Source organism: Typopeltis vanoorti, chromosome 3, assembly GCF_054136105.1.
Source record: "Typopeltis vanoorti isolate ZY-2024b chromosome 3, IOZ_Tvanoo_1.0, whole genome shotgun sequence".
Classification (NCBI taxonomy): domain Eukaryota; kingdom Metazoa; phylum Arthropoda; class Arachnida; order Uropygi; family Thelyphonidae; genus Typopeltis; species Typopeltis vanoorti.
Genome location: NC_143551.1, coordinates 133,137,811 through 133,151,707, shown reverse-complemented (window position 1 = coordinate 133,151,707; position 13,897 = coordinate 133,137,811).

Sequence of the window (13,897 nt, the reverse complement as noted above, 5' to 3'; positions counted from 1 at the left end):
CAAGGAAGGCCGTACTATTATTAGTAGCTGTGGCACCACACATCTTGAATTCATTCAGACAACTTGCTCAAACAATATCCAATGTAATCCATTTTAATCACGCACCACTTTCTTGACATCATTCATTTTCAACTTCCAAGGATGCCCTCATATCCTTACCCCACTCTCCATAAAATCTACCGAATTTCTGTATAAATCTTTCAGAAGTTTGTAAGTCTTAAATCAAATCACCCATCTTATTCTTGTTTGCTAGTGTCTGCTGACGTCAAAATCTCAATCTCTTTACTAAAATAAACATCCAAAAGACTTCATGTCGGCGATTCAAAACTATATATAAATCAAGCGGATATTAAATCCAGCGTTATATCAAAGCCGAATGCAGAAACTACAAACGTTTAGTACGAACTTTGACCATAAAGCTTACAGGAATGCCAGCGAGTGTATTTCCATGAGCTCTCTGGTCAAGTTTTGTACAAAACTTTCATAGTTTCTGCTTTTGGCTTTGAAATAAGACAAATAAGACTGGATTTAATATATACTTGATTTATATAGTTCTCAGTCTATATTCATAATCAGCAATCCGCGATCCTGACATTCATTTTTGACAATCTCCTTTGCCCTGGCCCCAGTATAAGAATCACCACGGAAACCAGTAATATAATAATAATAATAATAATAATAATAATAATAATAATAATAATAATAATAATAATAATAATAATAATAATAAGCTCTTCTAAATTTAAATTATAAGCTATGTCTGCCTCTATTCATATTGTTGCTAGACCAAACAGTCTTTCTTGGGTCATTGCTATTCGCAAATAATTTCTAATCAGTTTAAGCTTGGAAAAACTTCTTTTCCACACTTGTTACGCTAACAGGAATTGTTAGCGTAGCGACGGCTCCTACCGCAATATGGCTGAACGAGCGCCCTTATTAAGCCACTACGTGAGGCAGCTGCCTCTGTGCTACGTTTAATTAATATTAACAATTACGTAATAATACTAATTAAGTATTTGCTCTACCTGTTTATAAGCTCTTCTAAATTTAAATTATACGCTATGTCTGCCTCTATCCATATAGTTGCTAGACCAACCAATCTTTCTTGGGTCATTGCTATTCGCAAATAATTTCTAATCAGATTAAGCTTGGAAAAACTTCTTTTCCACACTTGCTACGCTAACATTGAACTGGTTAGTTCAATGTTGTATGTACCAGGTTGATAGCTTTTAGCAAAATGGCTACTCAGATATATAATCGCTTCTGCATCAGTCACCGACATACCCTGTGCATTCAGTATAGTTATTCTTTCAAATTCCTTCCTTCGTTTACTTACAGCATAAGGCTGATATTCTTTTGGTAAGTTTCTATCTTGCAAAGCCATTTTCCTTTCCTACTCAGACTTACATTTCCATATGACACTTGTGACTTTTCTCGCCTGCTGTTTACAATTATCATAAGTGATGACGTCATCCTTATGTACACGGTATTCTTTCCAAATCATCCTTTTCGTACAAATCTCTTGATTATTTAGATTACGCATCTATTTCATTCCTCATTTTATTCTTCGAACTATATGGGCACCTTCTGATATAGCATGATTTAATATTTTTTTAAACACTTCCCATGCACTGTCGATATCCTTCCCATTCAACAACTGATACCATGGCTCAGAACCCAGCATACACCTCAGGGTGTCATAATTTACTGCTTTGTAGTGCAGCATGCAACTTTTTCTGAATGGAACATTCCTAAACTTTACCGCTTCTCAAGTGAGTATCGCATGATCACTGTCACAACCTAGAGACAAGGAAGTTACGTTTTTAACTGAACCTTCCCCTCATACACTATAATCATATCTAACCCTCTTTGACCACAAGTTCTATCTATCACATGCAATGCGAGGAAGTTGTCTCGTAACAGCTCAATAAATTCAGTTTCATTCTTCTAATGCGATATTTGATTATTCTTATGATTACTCTTTTCGCAACCATCGCATTTATTTGGTGATGCATTTCTTCATTCTAGCAACAGCTCCTATAGGTTTTCTTAGGTTTCATATATTTTTCGCCAGTAATATGGAGTATAAATATATGGTCTTTTGTACCTCCCGTTATTTCTAAATCGCTTCAATGCGTGGCAGTGAAATGTCAAAAATGTCTTGGATGGCTGATAGGGCTATCAATACTAAAATATTGCACTTTTTACTGTTTCGTTTCCATTTGCTGAGGAACACTGAGGTCTGGCCACTAATCTGCTGGCCAGACCTCAGTGTTCCACACCTGCTGTCAAATTTTGTGAGGCGAATTAACATTGGTCTTTCCCTACTTTCGAAAGTTTTGGTTGGATTATTTTCTGTTTCATTTAACTTAAGATGCCTCCTTTTGCTTCTAAGTTTAGCATAATCACTGTTATGTGATTTTGTTGGTCCAAGCTATTTTTGCGGTCCTCAGCACTAGACTTCTCGAAAAATAAGGCAGTCGTGAGTTCAATTCTTTTCGCTAAATTGTGGAACTTTTTCAGAGCCTTGTTTAGACCGATTCCGGTCTTACTCAAATCTTGCAGGGCAACCGGTTTTTTATCCGGCAAACTGCGGGTTTTCGTCCCGGAAATTCAAGAAAAACGACCGTAGAACCTATCCTACTTCAGACATTAAAAAGATTGTGTTTGGATTTGAGACCACAAGATGGCGGCACTTGTTAAGCGGTCTCTTCACTGCGGACCAATTAAATTAGTTATAGCCTTGGGGGAGCAGCTATCTCTGACCGCTACCAGTGGAGACTGAACACTCCCCTCAGTCTCCAAAATTTACATAGGGCTAAAACGACCTCCTTACACACCATAAGAGAATAAAAGGCGTTAATTGATTTTTTTTTTTTTCATTCTATGAAAAAATCTGAAGATGACATACATTCATCTTCAGTTATGGATCTCTTACGAAAAACGTTGTTTGTTAATTTCTTAATTATTTGATATGTTGTATGATTGTTCTTTGGAAGATTATCCTCAACTGCTTTGCATTCTTCGGATGGCCATTTCTTTATTTTTAATTTAATTTAATTTAATTTATTATTATAATTTGCAAGCTTTAGCTCCTTTTTATTGTCTATTTAGATTGTTTAACGTTCCTTGTTGTTCTTCCTAATGTGCCGAATTCTTCATAATCTTCTCTGCTGATCATAAAACTATTTCATGGTAATTCAAGGTATGTTAATATTACACTTTACTCCTTGGATATTTTCAGCTGCTTCAATGACTGTTCTTCATAACTGTTAGTGATTGCGCATTGCAGGGTTTGTTTTAGTAATCAATAATTATCTGATGGTCTATAGCAGGCGTGGCCAACTTCATTCTATACAAGGGCAATATATGATGAGTGGTAGCGTCACGGGCCGCGCACTTTTAGACAGAACTTAAATAAAAATAAACTGCTTTTTTTTTCAAGGCAATAGCTATATGTATCGAATTACTATGTTTTTTAAATCATTTTTCTACTGGAAGGACAATATAAAATATTTGATTTATTTAAATATAAGTTGTTAAATTAAATTTAATTACATATTTCTGTTTTTTTTACATATAACCAAACTTAATGATAACACTGTGGGCGTTCATGTGCCGCATCAAGGTCGACTTCCAACGATTATGACGATATTCGTAACAAATCCTGAAGATGATCATTCCGTGTTGAGAATTTAAATTGATATACTGGTTATATTCATCATCAGAAATAATGAATATAACCAGTATATCAATCAGAAAATCTGCGTTCGAAACTAGCAAAATTGATACGTACAATTTAATATAGTTTTTATCCTGCTGCGGGCCGCACGAAATCACTCACGGGCCACATGCGACCCCACGGGCCTATTTTTGGCCACGTATGGTCTATAGGAAGTGAAGAAATTGTGGTTGATGACTCTCCCCAATCCTTTAAAGACTACTGACGTGATTCCAACGTAACAATAGTTCGATGTCTGACGTCTATCTCTCGTTTTTGCTACAGTTGGTGTAAAGGGTAGCTTCCATGTTTAGTAGATTTCATCTCGGTATGACAGCTTATATAGCGGATACATGATTGGTGTGAATTTTGAAATACAAGTTTTGGACAGTATGTTTCCAGCATAACTGGATAGATACGGTATATTTGATCTTACTGGCCTTAATCTCACACCAGATTGCTTCAAATAATCAGCCACCCTCCCACCTTTCTCCTATTCTTTTTGGTCAAAATTCGGCTGCTATTATCAGCAATACTTCCCCCCCTCCTCTCTTCTTTATTTTCCTTGAAAATTTTAAACCGTTCATATTCAATCCCTGTAATTATATCATCTGCTGTTAGACAAGTCGCACTAATGCCTATAAAGTTTTTCAAGATTGCACTAATCAAAGCCTTTTGTTGTGGAGGTCATTCGATACTTGAACCAAGGGACACATTTTGCCTAAAACCACCTTTACATTATTTTAGATCATGAACAATTAATTATAGATTAGACATTCACTTATCTGAAACAATACAGCGACAAAAACATAAAAAGTAAAAATAAATAAATAAACGTAATCAAAATTTTTAAAATGTTCCTCATATTCCTTAAATATCTTTCGGTTACCGGTGGGGGTAGTTTTTGAAACAATGTTTTAGATAATGAAACTCCAAAACACTCTCGAAGACAACTCCAGCATAGAGTAGGCAGGATTCAAAAGAGGCTTCTCCACAATAGAACATATCCAGGTCATTTCACAACTAACAGAACAATGCAGAGAATATCGAATCCCTCTATGTTTCCTCTTTATTGATTTTAAAAAAGCATTTGATACCATGGACCCTAATGCAGTCATCAGTGACTTACTGGAAATAAATGTGGACCCTACTTACATCCACATGATAAAAGAAATTAACAAAAATCAGACCACAAAAATAACCCTATTTGATCAACCTATAAATAGAGATATAAAGAGAGTAGTCTGCCAAGGCGTAGCAATCTCCCGAAATCTATTTACCAGCACTTTACAATATATTCTGAAAAAAAAAATAGACCTAAACGGAGGAATAAGCCTAGATGGTGAAAACCTACAAATTCTTACGTTTGCCGATGATCTAGTACTGATGCCCCAAAAGACCTAGATAAAATTGGTGATAAAACATACACAAACAGCAGTAAGATAAGCTTAGAAATGAATCTAGAAAAAAAAAACAAAACGGAACAAAAACATATACACAAGTGACACCAATGAATTAGTAACATCCATAAAGAACAAAACGTCTTCTACAATTACTCAGTACAAACAATAAAAATGAATATCTATTTATCTGAAGAACTAACAAAAAAACACGAAAGCTGCATGGCTATCATTCAACAGAATAAAAGAAACACTTACTGATCCAAATCATGACATCTTTCCGAAGGCAAAACTATTTAATAGTGACATTCTTCTATCACTCAAATATGGATCAGAAACATGGAACACGACAAGAAATGAAGAAGAGAATCTCAGAATAACTCAGCGTGCAATAGAAAGAAAGATTTGTAACATCAGCAAAATGGAACATGTTAGAAACATGGAACTAAGAAAGAGATCAGGTATGAAAGATGAGGTAATTGCAGTATACGAAAGCAAGATGAGATGGGTAGGTCACATAGACATACTCAGGGATAACAGATGAACATATAGAATACTCAACTAGCAACCAAAAATAAAGACAAAATTAGGAAGACGATCTATAAGATGCGAAGATCCATGTGAAATCTATGGGTATAACATGGAAGAGAGAAGCTCAAGATCGAGATTGTTGGAGGCATCTTTGTGACATGCACTAATGGAGAAATCCTTAGTGAAACATAGGTCCATCAAGATATTGCTTGCAAATTGGCACGTCCTTGAGTATTTTTTGCGAAGTTCTGAAACATTTTAAGAAATTTTAAGAAACTGAAGCAGGCGATATAGCTGTATTATAATATTTTAAGAAACTAATTATTGTGATTGCCATGATATTTTTTATTTCTACTATAAATCCTACAATACATTTTATTGTGCAGAGGGAGTAGATGTTACTCTTAAAAGCATAACTGTTTATCGAAAATATCGGTAAAGAGTTGGGGACTTGGATCTATAAGCTGGTGTGAGTTTTGATAAAAAAAAACGGATTTAGCTTTTGTTCGTGATACTCGTCGATAATTTTTATTAGGTCTTAATATTTTTGGAGGCGTTTTGTGTTTCTCACATTGCACTGGCTCCGACCAAGCTCGAATACTACTTTCTCCCCCTCTGCACGAAAAGTGTATGAGGTCAATGAATGTGTAAGCCCTACCCCCAAAAAAGGACCAGTGGTGGATATATGACTTCAAGGGGGATAAGTGTTTTGAGTTGAGGGCAAGTGAAAGCACGATTCTCTCTCCCCATAGCTGGGTGTTTTTTAGATACACATTCTTTGCTAGTCGACTCACCTGTGAATCTACAGGATTCATCTGGCAGATCAATTTTATCTACGGGATTTATCAATATGCTTTCAAGCCTTTGGGATTGCTTGGACTTAGCAGCTGTGCTTCAGGAACTGAAAAATCTCCATCCAGCCGGTGCTGTTTGAACAAGAATGGAGAGCCTTATTGATGTCATTCAGATCTTAAAAGGAGACCTAGACAATTGACTTTTTTTTAAGACGTTGAGAAGGTTTGCGTCGGGGTGGCCCGGTTTTTTGAACCTGTATGCCAAAGCAATGATCCCGAAGGAGAGGATGAAGACGCAGTAAGTAAAATTATAACTGTTCTGTCTCCTAACAATCAACGATAGACTGACTCCCGAGGTTAGCACGCAAAAAAAAGATGGAGCACTGCAGACGATTATATAGATGATGATTTAATAACACAAATCGTTCTATACAAAAGGTAAAACGTTCTGCCAGTTATTCTTAGACACAAGGGAAAATGGGCCTCATTCTCAAAGACCCTCAGGAAACAAAGCATTTCTTACTCCTGTGCCAAAAACACGGACGAAGGTGAAAAGATCCAACAGAACTCAGTTACAGACTACAGGTTGAGGAACAAGATGTTGGATAACTTTAAATTGCCCCAACATACATTCATGCTAACCTGTGAGAATAATCTTAAGGTGATTCTCTGTGGGGTTGCTGAGGGCATCACTGCTGAAGAAATCACAACAGACCTCATCAATTAGGGTCTAACCGCAATTGAAGTTAGCAGGATGCTGAGAAATGACAAAAGACCATTGCCACTTGTGACTAGTGCTAGTCGAAATCAGCAACACCCGGAAAAGAATATATGAGATAACTGCTGTCTGCGAGCTCACAATAACTGCAGAGCCGCTAAGGAAAAAGGCATCAGCAAGGCAGTGTCATAGATGGCAGACGTTTGGCCATTTCCAGAAGCTATGTAAGGCAGACTTCAAATGTTTGAAATGAGGCAAAAGCCATCAAACCAGCACCTGTACCAAGCCAAGAACAACTCCTTCCTGTTGAACTAACTGTGGAGGACCTAACAAGAACTACCTTTGCATCCCCACCCTCAATAACACTCAAAACTACCTAAAAGGTCACACTCCAACTCAAATAATCAGTGCTGACGAGTCAGCAAATAAAGCAATCCACTAATAAAACCGAATCGCATGCTGATGCTGTACAAACAAAAACTACATCTCAAAAGCGAGCATCAATATTCACTGCCTGACCTGCTACCATGCTACATGAATTCAACAAATGTAGCCCCTCGCCCTCCTCTACATAAAGATTCCTCCAAGGAACTCAATCAATTTTGACAGCCCTTAGCCATTAGTAAAACTAATTTCAAACCAAACTGTCTCATAATCATAGCTAGGAATGCTGAAGATCTGACCAACAAGATCCTTGTACTGCAAGAGTTCACATACAGATATAATCCAGATATAATTTTAATTAATGAAATACACCTCAAACCAGCAATTAGCCCTAGACTTAAAGGCTATTATGTACAGAACTCATAGACTTGACGCTAGAGGTAGAGGCACCGCCATCTATATTAAAAGCAATCTGCACCATAATGTTCTAACCAACCCACACACTATGAACATCGAGGTGACTGGCTTGGAGGTGGACGGGTACATACCAACAATACTGGAGGACTCGAAATCTATGCAGCTTGCAATTCACCAAGCATCCCCCTATTATTGTCAGATATAAACTCCATCCTCTACAGATTCCATTATCATAGCAGGTGATGTGAATGCCAAGCATATGCTTGGTTTAGATCTATAATCAATAGGAGTGGCCGCATTCTATGCACTACTCAACTCTCACTACAGCCATAGTTTCCGAACCTACTAAGCCCACCTATCACTGTCCTTTAGGCAGATCGGATGAACTTGATATTGTTGTTCTTAAAAACATCACATATCATCAGTACCAGTTAGAAACGGTTAATGAACCATCATCAGATCTTAACCCCATCTTGGTTAAACTAGGCACGCAAGAACAACCCCCCCCGGACTGATTCACAATATCGGAAAAGTTGACAAAATTTCTTCCTGAGCACATTGGTACTGTATCTATCATCCGAAAAAAAAGAAGTGATAAACGTAGCAGGGACTAACTTGAGAAACCAGATCAAACAAAAAAGCAATATCATCTGTCACAACACAACATGCATCTAATTGAGCAGCCGTATCCCCGAGTATGTAACGGACTTAATCAGGACAAAGAATAAAGCTAGTAAGAGATACCACAACACTAAGACCTCAAGATAAAATAATATTAAATAACTTGAATATACAAGTCAGAGATATTCTTCAAAAACACAGAAACCAAGAATGGTACAGCAAGTTAACTTCGCTCAACCCAGAAGATTATACTATCTGAAAATTCATGAGAATCCTTCACAGAAAAAATCAACCCTTCCCTCCCATGCAGACAAAAACTGGAATGGCACACTCCGATAAAGTTGAAGTTGTAATTAATATCTTGGAGGAGCAATGCAGCCCGTCATATGAAAACCTGAATATTAATCTCATACTGTATATATGTTCATAAAGGACAACTCACCTCTCTGTGTAAAGAAACATTGTAAAGTATTTAAATTCCAAAAAGGCTCCTGGTCCAGATGGCATCACCAATAAAATCATAAAGCTTCTCATCGAAAAGCCATAGTGCATCTAGTTAACATAACAAATGCAATTATAAGACTACAACACTTTCCCACAGCCTTATAATTGCACTTTTTAAGTTAACTAGATGCAATAGCTATTTCCAGGATTTTTTTAATGGGTGATATCACACCTGTAAAAGATCCTGGAAATAATCTCCAACTCCCAAAGTTACAGACATATCAGTCTGCTGTCCAACCTCGGTAAAATTGTTGAGAAAATAATCCTCTCAAAGATTACTGGAAACAACAGAAATACTAAGAGTCATTCCTAATGAACAGTTTGACCTCCAAAGGGAGCACAATTCAGTACAACAGATATACAGAACTGTAGAACGCATCACGCATGGTTTGGAATATACACACCGCCATTGTTTTTGGATCTAGCAAAAGCTTTTGATAAGGTCTGGCACCAAGGCCTTCTCTACACACTCCTAAAAGCAAACATCGTAAGGCTAATTAAATCATATCTATCGGATAGATATATGCAGGTGGATGTCAACGGAATAGTATGTTCCAGACGGAAAATTCTAGCAGGTGTCCCACAAGGCACTTTATTGCCCCCACTATTGTTTTCTGCCTATGTGGCAGATAAATACAAGCATCACAGACCCCCATATGCAGATGATATGGCAATACTGGCCAGACCTTTCAGCCGCAAACTAGCAATCCAGTGATTGCAGGATAGCATCTCTTCCCTGGAGAAATAGTTCTCGGATTGGAGAATCCAGGTAAACCCCAAAAAAGCCCAGCCATACTTTTCTATAGAAGGAAAGCTCCTCATCGATGACGACATCCAACTCTTTGGAAAAAAGATTCCATGGCGGAGAGAAACCAAATATCTGGTTGTTCAACTTAACAAAAAACTTCGATTTAACATCCACGTCAAACTCATTGGCTGTAAGCCATCCAGAGCCATACCTCAGCTTTACCCCTTGATCAACCGAAGAAGTAAACTACACATATCAAACAAACTGCTAATATATTTGACGGTGATAGTTCCTATAATTACTTCCATCTCACCAGCGTGGAGCTATACCTTTAAATAAAATAAGCTGAAACAATAGAGGATTCAAAACAAGTGTCTGCGTATGATTCTAGAAGTCCCACGGTTCATTAGAAACACACAGATACATCGAGATACAAAAATTCCATTCATCATCTCCCTTCTTCGCAATTTAGCTGAAAAGTTCTTCGCCAAGACAAGCACCCACTCAAACCCACTAATCAATTATATTTGATGGTGATACATCCTATAATTACTTCCATGATGATGATGTGTTTACAGTAGAGTGAAGCAGTCTACTGTAAACACATCATCATCATCATCAAATTCCTGACATGGACAGTCAAGTGGTGTACAGGATATAATAGTACTACATGAAAATTTACATAATTACTAACTTCCTATCTACAATTTTCCTGCAAATCAAACTGTTACCTTTCAAGACTCTAACATTGTCAGATCTTATATTTCTATCTTCTAAGGCACTTATAACCTATAATAATCCATCTATATCTTGGTGTTCCTTTGGTTCTTTTTCCTGCCAACTTGAGAAAGGATGTTTTGCTAATCTTTGCTCTCCTTTAAACTGAAAATTAAACTGAATACAACAGTTATTCAGTTTAAACACCTTACCGCCCATTATAGATCAAATACTCATCCTCATGCGCTTCATATCCATCATATAGTTCAATGAAAATCAATGGTATTACAATTTTAAAATGCACTTCGTATCCATTATAACCTTCACATCTGTAGACGCTTGGCCGGTAGTGTGTGACCATATCATCTGAGATTAGCTCTGATAACACTTTCCTGGATGCTAACAATGTCAAGTTCTTTCCTAATATCCTAGTTTTTAATATGATATTGCCATTGATGCCATCTGTTCACGCCTCTAATCTTTATCAGTACTCTCATATCTGCAGTCTCTAGTCTTTAATCAAGTGTTTTACTTCTGACCCAGCTCAGATCCATAAGTTAAATTTGGTTTGAACACTATATACAGCTAATTTAGTGTTTTGACTAATTTCTCTCTTATTCCATTTAATTTATTCAGATAACTTCCTGCTATACCAGCTTTGTTGATTCTGTTATCTATTTCGATATTTAATTTACAGTCTTCACTAAAAATCGTGCCTAGGTAGCTGAAATGTTTTACTTGTTCTATAGGTTCTCCATTCACAATGCAGTTGATATTTCTAATGCTTCTGCCTATCTTCATTGTCTTTATCTTGTTATTTCTAACATTGATACCTTATCTATTACAACAATTTTTCAATTTAGTCAGAGAATCTTACAGACTTGTAGCGGATTTATTCAGGAGAATAACATCATTCGCATAAAGCAAGGAGCTGACATTAACATCTCCAATTTGATATCAGGTTTAATACCGCTTTCCTTAATAATGTAATCCATATAGATAGCGAATAACTGAGTGGATAATATACATTCTTGTCTGACACCAGATTTAACATAAAAGCATTTTCCTGTGCTTTCTTCAATTTTCAAATTTCTTCAATCTTGTTATATTTATATTTTACCTTTAGAACACGCAATTTACAGACAAAAATACTAGCTGTGGTGGTGCTTGTGGGCAGTGGATGGCGTTGATATAGGTGATTGGTAGTAGCGGTTCAGTGTAGTAGTGGAGACAGAGTGTTGTATAGTGGGTGTCCCCCCGCGATGAGTCTCCGGACTTCTTGGAGGTGTCACGAATAATAATAATATTCCCATGACTTCTCAACTATTTGTTGTAACTTTTAAATCTGATCCTGACAGCATCTCTTTGGCCTGACTCCAGCTTGTTCTTCACCAAGCTTCTGTTCCACAAGCTTTCACAACTGTTTCTCATGTATACTGGCATAAATCTTACCATGAACACTCAGTAGAAAAATACCTCTGTAATTCTCACATTCAGTTTTATTTCCCTTTTTATATATGGGTACTGTGAAAGCTCTACTCCAATCATCTGAATTCGTCTCTCCGTCCAGGCCTTCTGAACTATGCAGTGCAGCCATTATAAGACATTTATACCTCTATACTTGAGCATTTCTGGTCGAAGATCATCTACTCCAGCTGCCTTTCCACATTTCAGGCTTTTTATACTTCAAGTATGGATATGGGCCTACTTGGCCGAGTGGTTAGCATATCCGCTCTCCAGTCAAAAGACTCTGGGTTCGAATCCTGCCATGGGCATGGGTATTTGTGATAGTCTATGGAAATACTGATGGTGGGCGGTAGATGGCATTGGTGTAGTTGTGATTCATTGTAGTTGGTGGATTGAGTTGTAGGGTTGGTGTCCTCCCTTGATGAGTTTTTAGACTCCCTGGAGGTGTCATATAATAATAATAATAATAATAGTGTATTCCTGACTGCATGCCTGGTCAGTGTTTTTTACTATTGTGCTGTCACTGATTGTTTCATTTAGCAATTTTTCGATGTAATGACTCCATTCATCAAGGATATCTTTTTTCCACTTTTTCATGTCACCTTTGTCATCTCTACTTCCTTTTACAGCATCTATCCTCCATTTCTCAGCATTTTCAACCATCTCAAGAAACTCCACTTCCTTGATGTTTATTTTCTATGTTCTTACCGAAGCTTTCCCATCACTTTTGTTTAGGTAATTTTATATAGTGTTTACTTTTCTTACATTTGTCTGTATTCTCTAAGAGCAAAGCTGAATTATTTGCCAGGAACTTTTGATATCCTTTCTTTTTTTCTTTCACTGCTACTTTCACTTCCTGTGTTCATCATGTAGTTCTGATTTTTTTCTTTCCTTGCAGACAACCTCCTCAACATCTGTTTTTGTGGCTGAATCAATCAATGATTTCTTCCGGGTTTGCCACTGAATTTTCAAGATTTGGTTCCTGTACCCACACATTTTCATTTTCTTGAATAATGTTTGTGTATTTTAGTCTAGAGTTCACATCTGAGAGCTGCTAACTTTTATTCATTTTAAAACTTTCTTACATATGTACTTCTTGTCAATACGAAATTCAATTTTATCCTGATCAATACTAAATGGTGATCACTTCCACTTTCAAATTTTCTTCACACTCTGCTGTCCTGAACCCGGTAGAAAACATCACTATCAACAATAACATAGTCAATGAGACTTTTCTTATTCCTTGCCTCTTCTCTCCATGTGAATTTTTGCACATTTTAATGTTGGAACATGGTGGTAGTAGTAACCATTCCATGTCCTGCGCAGAAATCGAACAGGTAATTACTATTATTATTAGCTTGGTTCTTTTCTCCATATTTTCCCAATATAATTTGTTTGTCTGACAATCATTTTCTACTCTGCTATTTAGATCCCCAACAATGATCAACTTTTCATTTTTCATTGGGTCAGTTCCTTTCTCTAAATCCTCAAATAATGACACAAATAAGTTTCATTGTTCCACTCCCCATTCTGCTATTTGCCCACATCACTGTAATTGATATTGCCTGCCATTGAAGAAGATTAGCCTCGTATTTAGCATTGAATAATATGGCTATTCCTTCTTTTCCTTGATTGTCATTGGATGAGTAAAACATTTGTATTTATTCTTCAGAAAGATCTCACCAGTTTTGTCTTTTTTTGTGTGTTCACCACCCCTATTATGTCGATCTGGTACTTATCCAATTCCTCAGCTAGTTCCATTTCTTTTCCTTTCAGGCTTTTTGATAGTGCTGAACTCTGGTTATATTAAGTTGGGGTGTGTTTTTGGATTTGTTCCAGTAGCTGACTTTTCACTGTTTGCCCTAGTTCCATGAC